Raw genomic sequence first — 14,525 nt, 5'->3', positions numbered from 1 at the left:
AACGTGTGGTGGACACTGTGATGCAATGACCAGACCACTCCGGGGACTGAAGAACTGATTCCCCTGCTACTCCGAGAGCTGCTCCGCCCAAGGTCAAGCACCGTCCCCTGTCAGCGGCCTCCAGCAGTCAACACCAGTGAGTAAAGGCCCGACCCGCTTTAGAGCTCCCTGCGGGGTTGACTGAGGCTGCTGTTAAGACTGCATCGCAGCCCAGCTCCTCCCCCTGCCCAATCTCACATCCTTCCTTTCCCCTCCATAGGTGTTGCCCTTAAGAGACAGCATAGGTACTGCAATTACTTTCATCTTTCAGATGCAAAGAGTGAGTCTCAGAAAGGTTAAGAAAGTTGCCCAGTCACACAGCCAATGAGTGGTCTGGCTGGGATTGGAACCCATACATTGTGCTGCCAGAGCCCAGGCTCTAGATTATTCTGCTCTAGTGCTCAGTCAGGTTTGCATATTTACGTCCAATAAAGTAAACTGGTTAAGCTGGCTGGTGTCCTCAGAGTAGATGGCAAGAAGCAAATTAGAATGAGAGACAGCTGCAAGAGAAGGCAACCTCTGTTATCCGTCAAAACAATCCGAAAACAGAAACTACTCCAGATCTTTCAAGTCAAGAGCATGGTTACAGAGTGATGGAATGGCTGAGAGGCCACAGAGGGAACAGGGAGGCAGCCCAGAGACCAGCACCCGTGGAGAACTGCTAGCTTGCCTAAGCAGGAGGGATGATGGAAGGAAGAGGTGTTGTCAGAGCCCAGAGACTGGGGACAACCAGCAAGACTAGAACAGGATAGGCTGCTGTGGAAAAAGAAGAAGTTTGGTGGGAGCAGAAGCTATGGAAGAGACACAGCTGTTCCTAGAGATACCAAAGAAAGCAGAAAGGGGCCCGGAGAGATACCCTTACATCTCCCCTTGGACACCAGAGGGCAAGAGAGCCTGGGAAATATGGTTCCTTGCAACATGGAGCGGAACAGGAAACAGTCAAGAATGGATCTGAGAACAAATCTATCTGAGCAGCCCCAAAATACAGCTAATCAACTGACAATAAGGAAGTATGGAGAAACACTCTGAAAATAAAATACAAGAATTTAAAAAGTCGGACTTCCCTAGCGGTCCAGTAGTTAGGACTCCACGCTCCCACTGCAGGGGGCCTGGGTTCCATCCATCCCTGGTGGGGGAACTAAGATCCCACCAGCCTTGTGGCACTGCCAAAAAAAAAAAAAAAAAAGAATTTAAAAAGTATGTCTGTCAAAACTCAGTTTGATGGCAAGTAGTCCAACATACTCCAGCAGTCCTTAAGCAAACACAAATAATAACAATAGAAAATGCCTTTCACTACATGGCTCTTCACAAGGCACGTTGCTGTATTACCACCCAGTTCAATAACTGATGTCTAAATGGGTGCGAAGTTTCCGTTGTTTTCTGTTTAGTAAATCAGGGGAATATATGTAATATTTGTGGAAGTATTTCCATCATAAAAAATATCTAGTATATTTGATAATGCTTAACTGGGTAAATTTTCATGAGCAAAATTTGATTTATATAGAATAAATTGTTCCCCACCCCTGTCGGCTAAATTAGGTGTTCATGTAACTCCTATTCTGGAAGGCTAGATCTGCCTTCATGATTCTATCTGCTGTTTGACAAAGCAGGAGCTAGAACACAAATTCTTTCCTCTCTTCTCGGAAGTCCTCTGCAGCAGAAATCCTTGGGAGTGTGGAGGGAGCAGAGGAGAGAAAACCCCGAAAACAAAAACATATCACCAAGGATTTCCCATCAGTGCTTGCTTCAGCAGCACAGATACTAAAACGAGAACAATACAAAGGTTAGCATGGCCCCTGTGCAAAGACCACGTGCCAATTTGTGAAGCAGTCCTCATTTTGCTTTCCTTTTCTAATGTTCACAGGTGGGGAAACAAAGGCTGTAGTAAGGGAAATGACTTACCCAACCGAGGGCCCCTCCCACTTCAAACCACACCCCACTTTTCCTCCGAAAAAAAAACAAAAACAAAACTCCAGTCACAGTATTCAGCAACTCAGTTTTTAACTATCTACTTTGTCCTTCCAAAGACATCTATCATCTATTTTAAAAATTACTTTTATTATAGTCCCTCCAGAAGGAATGTGATTTGTTCACATACAATGATTGCAAACACAATTTCAGTCCCTTCCACCACCTCCCCTTCACCCCAAACACAGTTTCTTTGAGGTTATTAAAACCCAATGAGATTAAAGGAACATCTGGGTTCCAGGCTCAGCTTGGCTTCTAGCAAGCTGAGTAGTTTTAGGCAGGCCGGTTAACCTCTCTGAGTCTCTGTTTATTCATTTCCAACATAATGCAACTAGAACTAGCTGATGACCATAATCCTTTCAGCCCTGAAATGATTCCACAGAAAGATAATAGAAGTCCTGTGGGGAACCAGATGAACACTCTCTCACTTGACCTGGACCAGGCATCTATCTGTGAGATTGCTTATCAGAACTAAAAGTACAGTCTGTGGCCATGGCATAGTGAAAAGTCTGACCTCATTCCTCACTCTCAGTTGACTGTGATCTCAACAGGCAATTCTCAAGTTGGGTTCCAGGGTCTGACTGCAAACAGAGCCTGAGTCTCCTCCTTCCCTGTATCTACATTCTGCTATGTAACCTTGCAGTGTCCTCCTACTCTGACTGGCCATGTGACTCCCTTGACCAATGAGATATTAACACGATACAAGAAAATGCTGAAAAATACACGCACTGCTGGCTTCGCTCTCATTCTTGCTCCTCTGTCACGGCCAGGAGAACATGCTAGGTCTAGCGTGCCTCAGAATGAAAGCCATATATAGCAGAGACAAGTGACCCCCAGTCTTCCTAGCTAAAGCTATCCTAGATCATTCAACAGCCAGCTGAACTCCCGGACATGTGAGCAAACCCAGCCCAGATCAGAAGAGCTGCCTGCCCAATCCACACCTGACCAGAAACAGACATGTGAGTGAGATTAGCTGGAATCAGCCAAGTCCAGATCAAGATCAGCTGAACCCCCTAAACTTGCAAGCTGAATACATTTTTATTATTGTATTCCACTGAGATGTTATAGTTGCTTGTTACGCAGCATTACTGTGGCAATAGATAACAAGCTCTCAGCCAGACTATAATGTCTATTTCCAGAGTGAAGCTTCCTTAGTGGTGAAACAAGTGTGGCACACGCTACATGCCTTAATCATAAAGGTTCACAACAGACATGAATGCCTTCAAGGCTCTAAGAAGTCCCACAGTAAAGAAGTTTAACTTTGTCTAACTCATGTTTTCCTTAACCTATTTTACCGGGGATCCCCAAGTATGATTCGCTAATCAAATTCTCCCCCAACCTTAGATCCCAAGTCTGGGTCGAGCCTCTACCCAATCTTTTTGGGGTTAAGCCATGTATTTTGTTGTCTCTTCCAAGGTACTTAGTGGACCCTTCAAAAACAAATAAACAAAACAAAAAACTTAAAAGTATTTTGAAACTATGAACGCTTATATTGTTTATAACCCAAGTCTAATTATAAATAAAGGGGAATATTCTGCAAATATCCAAAACCCATGCATAGCCTCAGTCTAATTCCAACTTGCTCTATTAAAACTTGAAGAAAACCTAAGACTGACCTTGCCATTCCCTCCTTAACATTCTTGAAAGGCAACCCACTGCAATCCTCTTGTCGTGGTTCACAGCCTTTGATGATCAGGGCCTTTGATGATCCATCTCCTCTCCCGCTATTCTTCCTTCCCTCCATCTCCTTCCTAACCTATTACTGCTCTCTGGTCTACATGCTACCCATGCTCAACTACTTTCAATTCCATCAAATGGCCATGAGCTACACTCTCCAGAGTTTGGTCCTATTTGATGTGAACGTGAATTATGCAGCTTTGAAATAATATATTAAAAACATTAATATGGTCTCACATTAATTTGAATCAATGTTAAATCCACCCAAAATGTTAAAATTCTTCAAGAATTGTAGTTTCGAAGCTGGCCCAGACGAGGGAACGCTAAACTCTGTTTACGGAGTGGCCACAGGGTGGCGCCATATTAGCTGATAAAAGGAAATATCCACCATCTTTTGTCAGAATTATTCTTCAATTAGGGAAGTTCTGAATTTGCAAGGACATCAGAAACACAACTCTTCTTCTGGAAACTCTTCTTCACCTCTTAACCATACCCAAGACCTTCCAGGCAGTGTTCATCCAGCTAAACTTCAATTCACCCTTCCTGTATCAGTTGAGACAGTACTTCTTCCCTGAAACTTTCCCTGAAACCCCTAAAAACAGGTGATAACATCCTCCCATGATTGAATTTGCCTGATTTTAACATTTTTCCACTATAAATGCCTATAATTAGGTCTACTCTCCTTCATGGGAGAGATCCTAGCTTGCCTGGTTCATAGTATATGATCAATGAATATAAGATGGGTTCATGTGTGGACAGATGGAATGGATGGACAGATGATGGATGAATGGGTATATGGATGGATGGGTGGATGTATGGATGGATGGGTGGATGTATGGATGGATGGATAGATGGACAGATGTATGTATGTATGGATGGATGGATAGATGGATAGGTGGATGGATGGAGGGATGGAGAAATCAACAAACAGGATGGGCCACTGAATAAAACATGACTGATTTTTGCTGTATATTCTCTCCTTATCCCCTCCCCTGTCCAACATTAAGGAAAGATAATTACAAACACTAGGTAACAGCAGAGGAAAAAGAATCTTGATAATCTTATCAGTTGGATAAGAGAGATCATTATGAATTTAGAATTAAAACACAGACTTTTTGAAGTGAGGGCACTTGTCAAAAATACAACAGACAATCAGGAAAATAATGGTAGGACACAGTAGTGTCTTTCTTTTCCTAATCAAAGAAACTCTACTGAAAATACACCTTTTATTTTTTTGGATATAAACATTTTAACTCATTTGTTCAAAGTGAAGGACTCTCTCCAAGAACTGTGCTATGCAATGAATGTGACCTCTTCGATGGAAAAGATAAAGATGTAGGAAGGACTTTAGAGCTCCATGGGGTCAGATTTCCTGCTTCTCATCACAAAACTCACCAGAGAAATATTTTTGTTTCTCATTCACTTTCACCTTGGACACCAAAGTTCACTGTCTTGGTTACCCCATGAGTTGTCCTTTTCAATTAGGACAGAACTGAGTTCAAACACAGATAAGACAATTTAAAACCAAAAAAAGCTTGTTTCTGATGTTTCTTCTCTCATGCCTTTTGACCCCAGACCAAACACCCAGTCTATCTCTGGCACTTTTAGGCAGAGATAGGAAAATAGCTCTGCCATTGACTTAAACATCCTGCCAAATGATGCCAGGCAATAGCCTTAGGGAATGTCACATGGACGATCATTGGGATATATGTGTGTACAGCCTCGTTCTCTAGGCTTTAATTTTATTTGAGCTTTATTTTGACTCTTTATAGACAGTGCATTTGAAAACAAGGGCTGTACAGTGTTTTCACCAGCCAGAAAAACCCCAAACAATTTTCTATGGATTGTTTTAACCCTCGAGTTAAGCAAAGGCATTATCTGCTGCTGCTGTTCTCCAAGTTGCTGTGTGCTCTATTTCCCTACTGTCTGAACTCCCTTAAAAAGCCCCACCTAAAAATATAAATAAGAACCTGGCCCTTTAGTCATATCATCAACAAACCACATGAATGTTGGCAGCAGGGGACACCATCACTGGTCCTCCCAAATCTCAACCTTCAAGATGCGGTAGCAGCCCAGCTTCTTGGAGCTGCTCTGTCCTTCAGAAGCTTGTTAAATTTTCAAGAACTCATTCGGGTCTCCTACAGCCTATTTTTCTGCATGCATTCCTTCCAAAGACATATGCATCCCCTGGGAAGAGATGAAAGTGATACCAAATAAAACAAAAGCAAACTTCAGAGGGATCTCTCAAGTAAATGTTCCCAAATAAAGAACAATTTCTGCACATTGTTCTTCCCTTTCTCTCTTTAACCCCCCTCAGTCTCTCAAGGTTGTTTATTTATTTATAAAAAGCACCCACCAGGTAACAAAATCAAGATCCCTTTTGCGGAAGGAAGCCCAGGCAGCTGTTTCCCAGAGACCATGAACTATCGTCACCAGGTCTCCCAGAGGCACAACTGAATCCACCCTGTGCTTCTTGCCTATGCTGTTCCTTACTTGGCCATGAACAGTTGCAGTCAGCCCCAGCAGTCTCTGCACCCTGTATAGTATAATCTCCTAAAACATCAGCTGAGAGTTTAGGGGCCAAATTTTAAAATAGCATCCAATTAATAATCCTAGTAATAATGAAAGAATTGCCAAACTGCTATGTTAATTCTGAAGCACAAGTGGAAGTTCAGCTAAATGAAGTGCAACTATTCCTCCACACCCCTCCCCACATCACCATTTAAAGGTTCCATTTAGTAATGGAAATTTCTGGAACTAGATAATGCAACATGTTAGCATTTTTACTTTATAGGTTCTATTCACTTATTCAACATTTACTGAGTGCTGATTATCCCTGGATATGAAGATAAAAATTATTGACAGCTGATCTCAAAGATGTCACAAAAATGCCACTCAAAAAAGAAGCTGCTAACAGACTCTTGTTCATTCACCTAACAAGTGATCACTGAGTCCCTGGTGCTGTGCAGGCACTGAGGCTGCCACGGTGAGTGATACAGACAGAAATCCCTGCTCTCATGGAACCTCCCTTCTGGAGAGGCAGACTGGCACACAGGTAAGTAAACAGTCTGGGTATCAGAAGACACTAAAGGCTGTAGAGGGAAAAGGGTAAAGTAGGGCAGCAGGCCCAGAGTGAAAGTCAGGGGGATGGCCATGTTAAACAGGAGGGTAAAGAAAGGCCCAATTGGCAAAGATTGGAAGGAGGTGAGGGAACAAGTCCTACAGACACTGGGAAGAAGAGTGTTGCAAGCAAAGGGAGAACGTGCAAAGGTCCTGGGGGCAGTGTGCCTATGTGTGTGAGGAGCAGCAATTGGCAAGGGCGGCAGCACAGAGTGAGCGAGGGAAAGCGGTGACCGATGAAGGGGCTGGGTCAGGCCCCAGAGGCCCTTTGAAGGGCTTCAGCTTATGTTCTGAATGAGGTAGGAAGCCACTGCAGGCCAGAAGCAGAGCCACAGGATCTGACTTACACACAAAGGATCACCTGGTCTGCTGTGTGGAGCAGAGACTGCAGGTGGCTGAGGACATAAGCAAGACCAGCCAGATGGCCACTGCAGCACTTGGGCAGAGGACAGTGGTGAGTGGACCAGAGGTAGTGAGGAAGGTCATACAAACTGGTAAACTGGGAATGTTTTCTATACCAACAAATAACTTATTGATCGACTACATGTCTGTATTTGAAGGTTATACAGGTTCGTTATTTTCCTACTTAAATGCCCAGTAAAACTCCAAATTTGTGTTCATTGGGTTTATTTAGTTCACCAGGTTCTGATGATGCGTTAATTTATATCCCCAGCCTTTATCTTTCTACCGACCCCCAGTTATCCACCATTGCTTTAAGATACCTCATTCCTCTGGTCCACTCCACCTTGGCAACCATTCCCAACCTTGGTACTGGTGATCGTGGAACTAAGTTTCCACTCACCCAGGCTTCATATCCCTTTGTTTCTTCCTTTGTCTTCTCCACTGTGAATCCAGACATGGAACTACCAGTTCTTCCTGTGAACTCTATATTTTTGGTAAGAGTACAGTACTGTCCGTTTTTTATTTTATTGAAGTATAGTTGATTTACAATGTTTCAGGTGTACTGCAAAGTGCTTCAGTTATACATACATATATATGTGTGTATACAGATGTGTGTATGTGTGTATATATATATTCTTTTTCAGATTCTTTTTGATTGTAGGTTATTACAAGATGTTGAATATAGTCCCCTGTGCTTTACAGTAGGTCCTTGTTATCTATTTTATATATAGTAGTATACTATACTATATATAGTATCTGCTAATCCCAAACTCCTAATTTATCCCTCTCTCCTTTTCCCCTTTGATAAGCATAAGTTTTTTTTCTATGTCTGTGAATCTGTTTCTGTTTTGTAAATAAGTTGATTTGTATCACTTTTTGTAGATTTCACATATAAGTGATATCATACAATGTTTGTCTTTCTTTTTCTGACTTATTTCACTTAGTATGATAATCTCTAGGTCCATCGATATTGGTGCAAATGACATTATTTCATCCTTTTTTATGCCTGAGTAATATTCCGCTATATATATATACCACATCTTCTTTATCCATTCATCCGTTGATGGACATTAGGTTCCTTCCATGTCTTGGCTATTGTGAATAGTGCTGCTATGAACACTGGGGTACATGTATCTTTTTGAATTAGAGTTTTCTTCTTTTCTGGATATATGCCCAGGAGTGGGATTGGTGGATCATATGGTAGTTCTATTTTTAGTTTTTTAAGGAACCTCCATACTGTTCTCCATAGTGGCTGTGCCAATTTACATTCCCACCAGCAGTGCAGGAGGTGAACCCTATTTTGTACACTTCCCTCCCTCTCAGTTTCTCCTGCCACCATTGTGGTGTCAACCACTACAACCTTCCAGGCAGTCTCACTGGCTCCAACCTCTCCCTCATCAAAACCCCCTTGCTAATTGTGATCGAAATAACATTCTGAAAGTAGAGGTTTTATGATGTGACTTCCTCTGCTTGCAAGCATTCAGCACCTGCAACTTGGCCTCCAAGGGTCTCACCCAAAGGCTAGGGGTCTCTTCATAGCCCTCCATTCTCCAACTTCTCATCCCTACCCTACAAGGCCTTCACTCCCTCTGGAGTGTGAAAAGGGCCTTCTTGCTTTTTCTCTCACTTGAACTGTCACACATGGGGCTTTCCCAGCCTGTAAGGCCCTTTCTCTCTCTCCCTTCTGTGCAAACTTTCCTAAATCAACTCATCCATGGGGACTAGCTCAAATTATGCTCCCCCTATAAAAACACACCGTAACTACCCCAGCCCCTATTCAGGTCAGGTCCTATTATACCCCTCTTTATCTGACTCTCTCATTATTAGGACCTCATGACACAGGTGCATGCCATATTTCCTGGGTAGGTACAAACTTCATGGTCATGGATCAACTTGTATTTCTTTACACCTGCCACTGAGATACAAAATTCAATACATATTTACTGAATTAAATTATTTCAGTGAAATAGATTAACTGAAACAATGTCACCTTCCATCTTAGTCTCTGAAAGTGTGGGATTGAAAACCTCTAGAATTCAAAAGGATACAGAATCTTTGAATAAAACAGAATCTGAGTTATTTCTTACTCTATCTTTCTATGTCTCTTCTGCCATTTTTATTCTTTGACTCACTTTGTTTTTAGATAGTGTGCAACAGAAGAATTGGACAAAAAGTTACGGCTGGGGTTATCTCGAGATTATGCTCCCAGCATATGACATCCCAAATTGTAATCTAACCGAAATTTGACTTACAAACAAGACACTGGCCTAATGGGAGAGTAAGCAGGAATGGAATGCACAGCTCTGGCCCCACAAAGTTTGGCCATCACTGAGATCTCTGAGTACAGAACTGGGGCCACATGGTGCTAGAAGCAAAAAGAAAAAGAAGTTGGCTTTTCACCAGGCACTTATGAATCAATTTCCAGGCAGGAATTCCTGCTACATTTCAGAAACTACCACACAGCCTCCACTAGCATGCCTTAACAATAGGACTTCACTGACTCCTAAATCACCATGGTGGGGGGCGGGGGGCACTCCCTGAGAAATGCTGTTCTTGTAGTCCCCAAAACAGGCTGCTCTTAACTTCTCTCACCAAGACAAAGATTCTCTCCACTTACTCCTTCTTCAAGGCAATTACCTCCAATTTTTAACTCATGCAAACACGTAGTTGCCAGCACCCAACCTGAGCCACTCACAGTCACTGATGCCCTGAGGACAGACACGCGCCTTTGTCTCTAAAGTCCGGTGGGAGGCAGAAGGTGATCAAGCAGACACACAGGTACACAATTACAAACTCTGATTAGTGTGATGAAGGAAACTGAGATGGAACAGGGCATGAGACTTAATCCAAAGGGTTCCACACTCCTCTGAGGAAGTGACACTTGAGCTGAGATTTGAAGAGTAAGTTAGAAGCTAAGTGACAGATGGGGAGAGAGGAGAGAGGCTTCTTGTCCAGAGCCATGGAAGGACAGAGGGCAGGAGGGAGAAGAGGGCACAGGAGTAACTTAAAAAACAAAACAAAGCAGGGAGGGGATGACTCAAGAAGTCAGAAGGCAGGTCAAGCAGAGCTTTGGGGAACATAGAAAGAAAAGAACTCTCTAGCTTCGGAGGGATGGGCAGGACCTGAGAATTCCTTCAAAGCCCCCTAATGCTCTCATGTGCCATTGCCTACTCTGACCGCAGTACCCGTGACATAACCCATCCCACTTCAGCCCTTCAAAGAAAATCCTCAGTAGCACAAGACTTGGCCCTCTCAACCCATCGATGACTGGACAGCCAGCAACCAATATGAGTGTCTCTTGGAAGCATCTGAACTTGGGAGCATTTGAACCTGGGAGCTCTGCAGACACAGAGGCTATATAGCCAGTTGGTGATGAACACTGAACTAAAAAGCTTCCATGCAGTAGGGCCTGAGGGACATGTTGGGCATATTGAGTCCCATACAAAAGAAAAAGAAAAGTATTTGTAAATTGTTCATCACTCTTCCCAAGTCTATTTCCCCTCTCTGGGAAGCTAGCCCTGTGACTGCTTTGACCAACAGAACGCAGTGGGAATGGTCACCCAGGACTTCTGAATCCTGGCCTTCAGGGCTCCGGAAACTTCTGCTTTTGCACGTATGTAATGCTCCCTCTTGTCATCCGGCCCCCAGGCTGAGAGAAGCCCAAGCCACGTGGACAGGGGCCTCATGGAAGAGCACGCAGGTGCTCCATTGGCATCCCAGATGGGCTCCCATACTACAGCCAGCATCAACTGCCTGCCACGTGGGAGTGTCAGGTTGAATATTTGACTCATTTGAGCCCCCAGATAACTAAAGCCCCAGCAACACCATGTGGAGCAGAAGACCCACCCAGCTGAGCCCAGTCAGACTCCTGAGGGATACTAAATGGTAGTGGTTGTTTTAAGCCAATAAGTTTTGAGGTAGTTAAAGCAAGAGATAACTAAAGCAGAAATAGAGCAAGGTAGCAAATAAAATCAGGAAAGAATAAAGCAGAGATGCAGCCCCTGCATGACAGGGGAGTTCAAGCTTAATTCTGGGCTTTCCCACTCTAGTTCCATGACACTTGATCAGACTTTGTTCCTGTCTCTGTAATCCACAAATCTAAACTTCTTGACATTAAATGGCCTTTAACATGACCAGCTTAAGGGCTTTCTGTTCATAAAGGCTTTAGCTATAATACCCCCGTATTACAGTCACCGTTTTGTTCATGCCTCTGCAGAGAAATTCTTATTTATCAGTGCCCCATGAAGTAACCAGCACTCGTTACTGGTTCACTGTCTACAACTATGGAATTGATAAAACAGTCTTCACCAATTCCCTGCCTTGGGATATCAAGATTACTAATCCTAAAGGTTTAGGGACAAGAATAATTAGAAAGAATAAGGCTCAAGTATCTCTTATGGCAGGGGTGTCAGATATGTTCTACTAAATGGGTGATCGTGAAATATGGATGCTAACATAATCATTAGTAATTGAAAGGGTAATCCACCCTATTTCCATATTTTAGTAATTCTAAAGTGATACAAGGTAATTCTGTCATGATAAATTTGGTGTAAGGGAGCACAAATCTGAGCAAAGGTACGTATTGATAGAAGACACCAATGGCTCTATCTCCCTCCTTTGAGACACTCATGAATTAGAAACATGCATTGCTCAGTATTTAGAACATGTGCTCCATGAGGTCTAGCGATATGTTAACACCCAAAGATTCTTAACTACATTGTTTTTGTTTTGTCTTCATCCCTAATATGTTTAGAGTATATGTGCCGTCTACATTCTTTTAAGTGATTAGATTACTATTCTATCCCTTGGTCTCAAGTCCAGGCACTCCTCCAAAGGCTACCAGCATTTTGGCCAAATCATCATATGCCTCATTGATTCTCCAACCCACGAGGAAATTCCATACCTTCTTCCATACCATCTCCCCTTCTCTCCTTGGGAATCTCACTATCATGTTTCAAGACTCAACTCAATGTCACTGGTTCTATGAAGCATTATCAGACACTCCCAAGCTTAACTACACCCTCACTGAGATACACATAATACTTTGTAGACGCCTATACTACTTAAAATATTTATCATAATTATTTGTTTGAACGTCTATTTTCCCAACTACATCGTGATTTCCCTGAAAGCAGTGATCAAATACTCTTCATTACTGACTCCATGGTGCTTAGCAAAGGGCCGGAATCACAGGAGGCCCTCTGTAAACATATACAGAGTGAGTGCTTTCTGTTGCTATAGTAACTTACTCAAAGCTGCTTGAAATGCCTTTCACACCAGCTTTTTTAAAAAATTTCCAAAAAGTGGATTATAAACCATTAGAGGGATGAGGAACAGAAGGAATTAGGAGGAAATGACTTATTTATCTAACATTAAAATACACGAGGGGTCGCAGGGCACAGGGAAGAGCGGGCGGGCGGGCAGGAGGTACTGTCTCCAGAAGCGGAGGAAGGAGCTGCGAGCAGCCGCCGAGAGGCCGCGGAGCCCGCGACGACCGAGCCGACGAGTAGCCGCCGCGCCTATGGCGGCCCCCAAGGACACCCACGAGGACCACCTCACCTCCGCCGAGAATGCTGACGAGTCCAACCATGACCCCCAGTTTTTGTTAATACTTTCTCTTCCCGAGCGAGAAATTAAAACGCTGGAAAAAGATGAAGAGGAATTTTTTAAAATGCGGGCCAAGCTGTTTCGGTTCGCTTCGGCGAATGACCTCCCGGGGTGGAAGGAGAGGGGCACCGGGGACGTCAAGCTGCTGAAGCACGAGGAGAAGGAGACCATCCGCCTCCTCAGGCGCAGGGACAAGGCCCTCAAGATCTGCGCCAACCACTGCATCACGCCGGTGATGGAGCTGAAGCCGTACGCGGGCAGCGACAGCGCCTGGGTCTGGAATACCCACGCCGACTTCGCCGACGAGTGCCCCAAGCAGGAGCCATTAACGCGGAGAATGCGCAGAAATTCAAAACGAAGTTTGAAGAACGCAGGAGGGAGGCTGAAGAGAGAGAAAAGAAAGGATCTGGCAAAAATGAGAGTGCCGAGAAAGTAGCTGAGAAGCTAAGAAGTTCTTTAGGTGAAAGAGGGCAAGGAGCCCGAGGACGAGACCAAGGAGGCGCAATGGGTCGTGTCCCGTTGTGTCCTTTGTCCCTGTCCTTTCCCTTTTTCTTTTTTTTTTTTTTTAATTTGCCCTGCCCCTTCTTTTTGGTTTGTTTTTATTCTGTTTTGTTTTCACAAAGGACTTTATATAAAGAACTGACTTCCAACAACAACAAAAATACATGAGAGAAATCTCTGAAATTTCCAGATGGGTAGATCCACTTCACCCTTGTGTTTCTATGAATTACCTATTATTCCATCTGATAGATACATTATAATTAACTGCATACATGGTCCTAATAAGGCAGAGCTTCTGATTTTCAAGTCACTACTCAGAGGAGACCAAACAAAGAAGTTCACCAATTAAAACGTAAGGCAGCCCTCCAAAAAGTCTTCTTTAATAAGCACCACTTCTTTTGTTAATGCATCCTACCTGCTGAGTGTCCTTAGGGCTCAAGTACAATTTACACTTCATTATCTTATATCTTCACACCGTCTCTAGCTGTTTCATCTCATCCAATTCTGTCTGGAGAGCAAACTCTTCAAAATGGTGTCTCAGCCAAGGTCCCAGCAGGAGACAGATGGAACACACACAGGAGACAGCTGAGGGCATTTAATAAGGGATTATTTACCAGGTGTGGGCAGGGCTTGAGGAAGACAACCAGGGAATCTGAAGAGCCCTAGGCCAGAGGGGCAGGAAGACAGAGCCACCGGAACACAGTGAAAGTGCTGTGGCTACAGGAGGGGTTGCCAGACAGACTCTGTGGCTTCTGGGAGGACGACAGAGACAACCATCAGCCCAGTGTCAAGAAGAAACCTGGGGGGATAGAGGCTGACCTCCTGTTCCTCCTCCATCCAATCTTCTGCTCTAGCCTCCCACTTCCTGAATCCGTGCAGACGCCTGAGGGCAAGGAAGCCCATCAACGCAGCATCTAATGCTCCATCTGCAGACATGAGCACATGCAGAAGGTGGAGCGCAGATCAGGAGGTCCAAACAGACTATCCAACACTGATGGTATCACAGGCAGTACCTACTTCTCAGCCCCACCTACCCCCTACTAGAGCACTAGGCGCGCAGATGGTAAGAACAGAAAAGAGCCAAGACGGGATGTTTGTCGGAATCGCACTGTGTGTAGGAACCTCCACTTACACCCATTTCCGTTTCCCTGTGAGCCTGCAGAAGCGACCCCTCCACAGCCCCTCGGCACTCAGCTCCCACACACACTGAC

At 44.0% G+C, this 14,525-nt stretch overlaps 1 protein-coding gene, 1 non-coding gene and 1 pseudogene across 2 annotated transcripts in view; 2 read left to right on the top strand and 1 right to left on the bottom strand.

The window, feature by feature from the left end:
• The window catches only part of PLCB4 (phospholipase C beta 4), a 419,470-nt gene that overhangs the window by 331,118 nt on the left and 73,827 nt on the right, over positions 1-14,525 (bottom strand). The gene's annotated exons all lie outside the window — the stretch shown is intronic.
• Positions 1,777-1,880, top strand: LOC132439084 (U6 spliceosomal RNA). The gene has a single exon (XR_009522311.1). It is a non-coding gene; the product is annotated as a U6 spliceosomal RNA (small nuclear RNA).
• Positions 12,657-14,232, top strand: LOC132437636 (ran-specific GTPase-activating protein pseudogene; annotated as a pseudogene).

This window comes from Delphinus delphis, chromosome 15 (genome assembly GCF_949987515.2).
Source record: "Delphinus delphis chromosome 15, mDelDel1.2, whole genome shotgun sequence".
NCBI classification, from domain to species: Eukaryota; Metazoa; Chordata; class Mammalia; order Artiodactyla; family Delphinidae; genus Delphinus; species Delphinus delphis.
The sequence above is the reverse complement of the archived record's forward strand: the minus strand, read 5'-3'. Positions and strand labels throughout refer to the sequence as shown.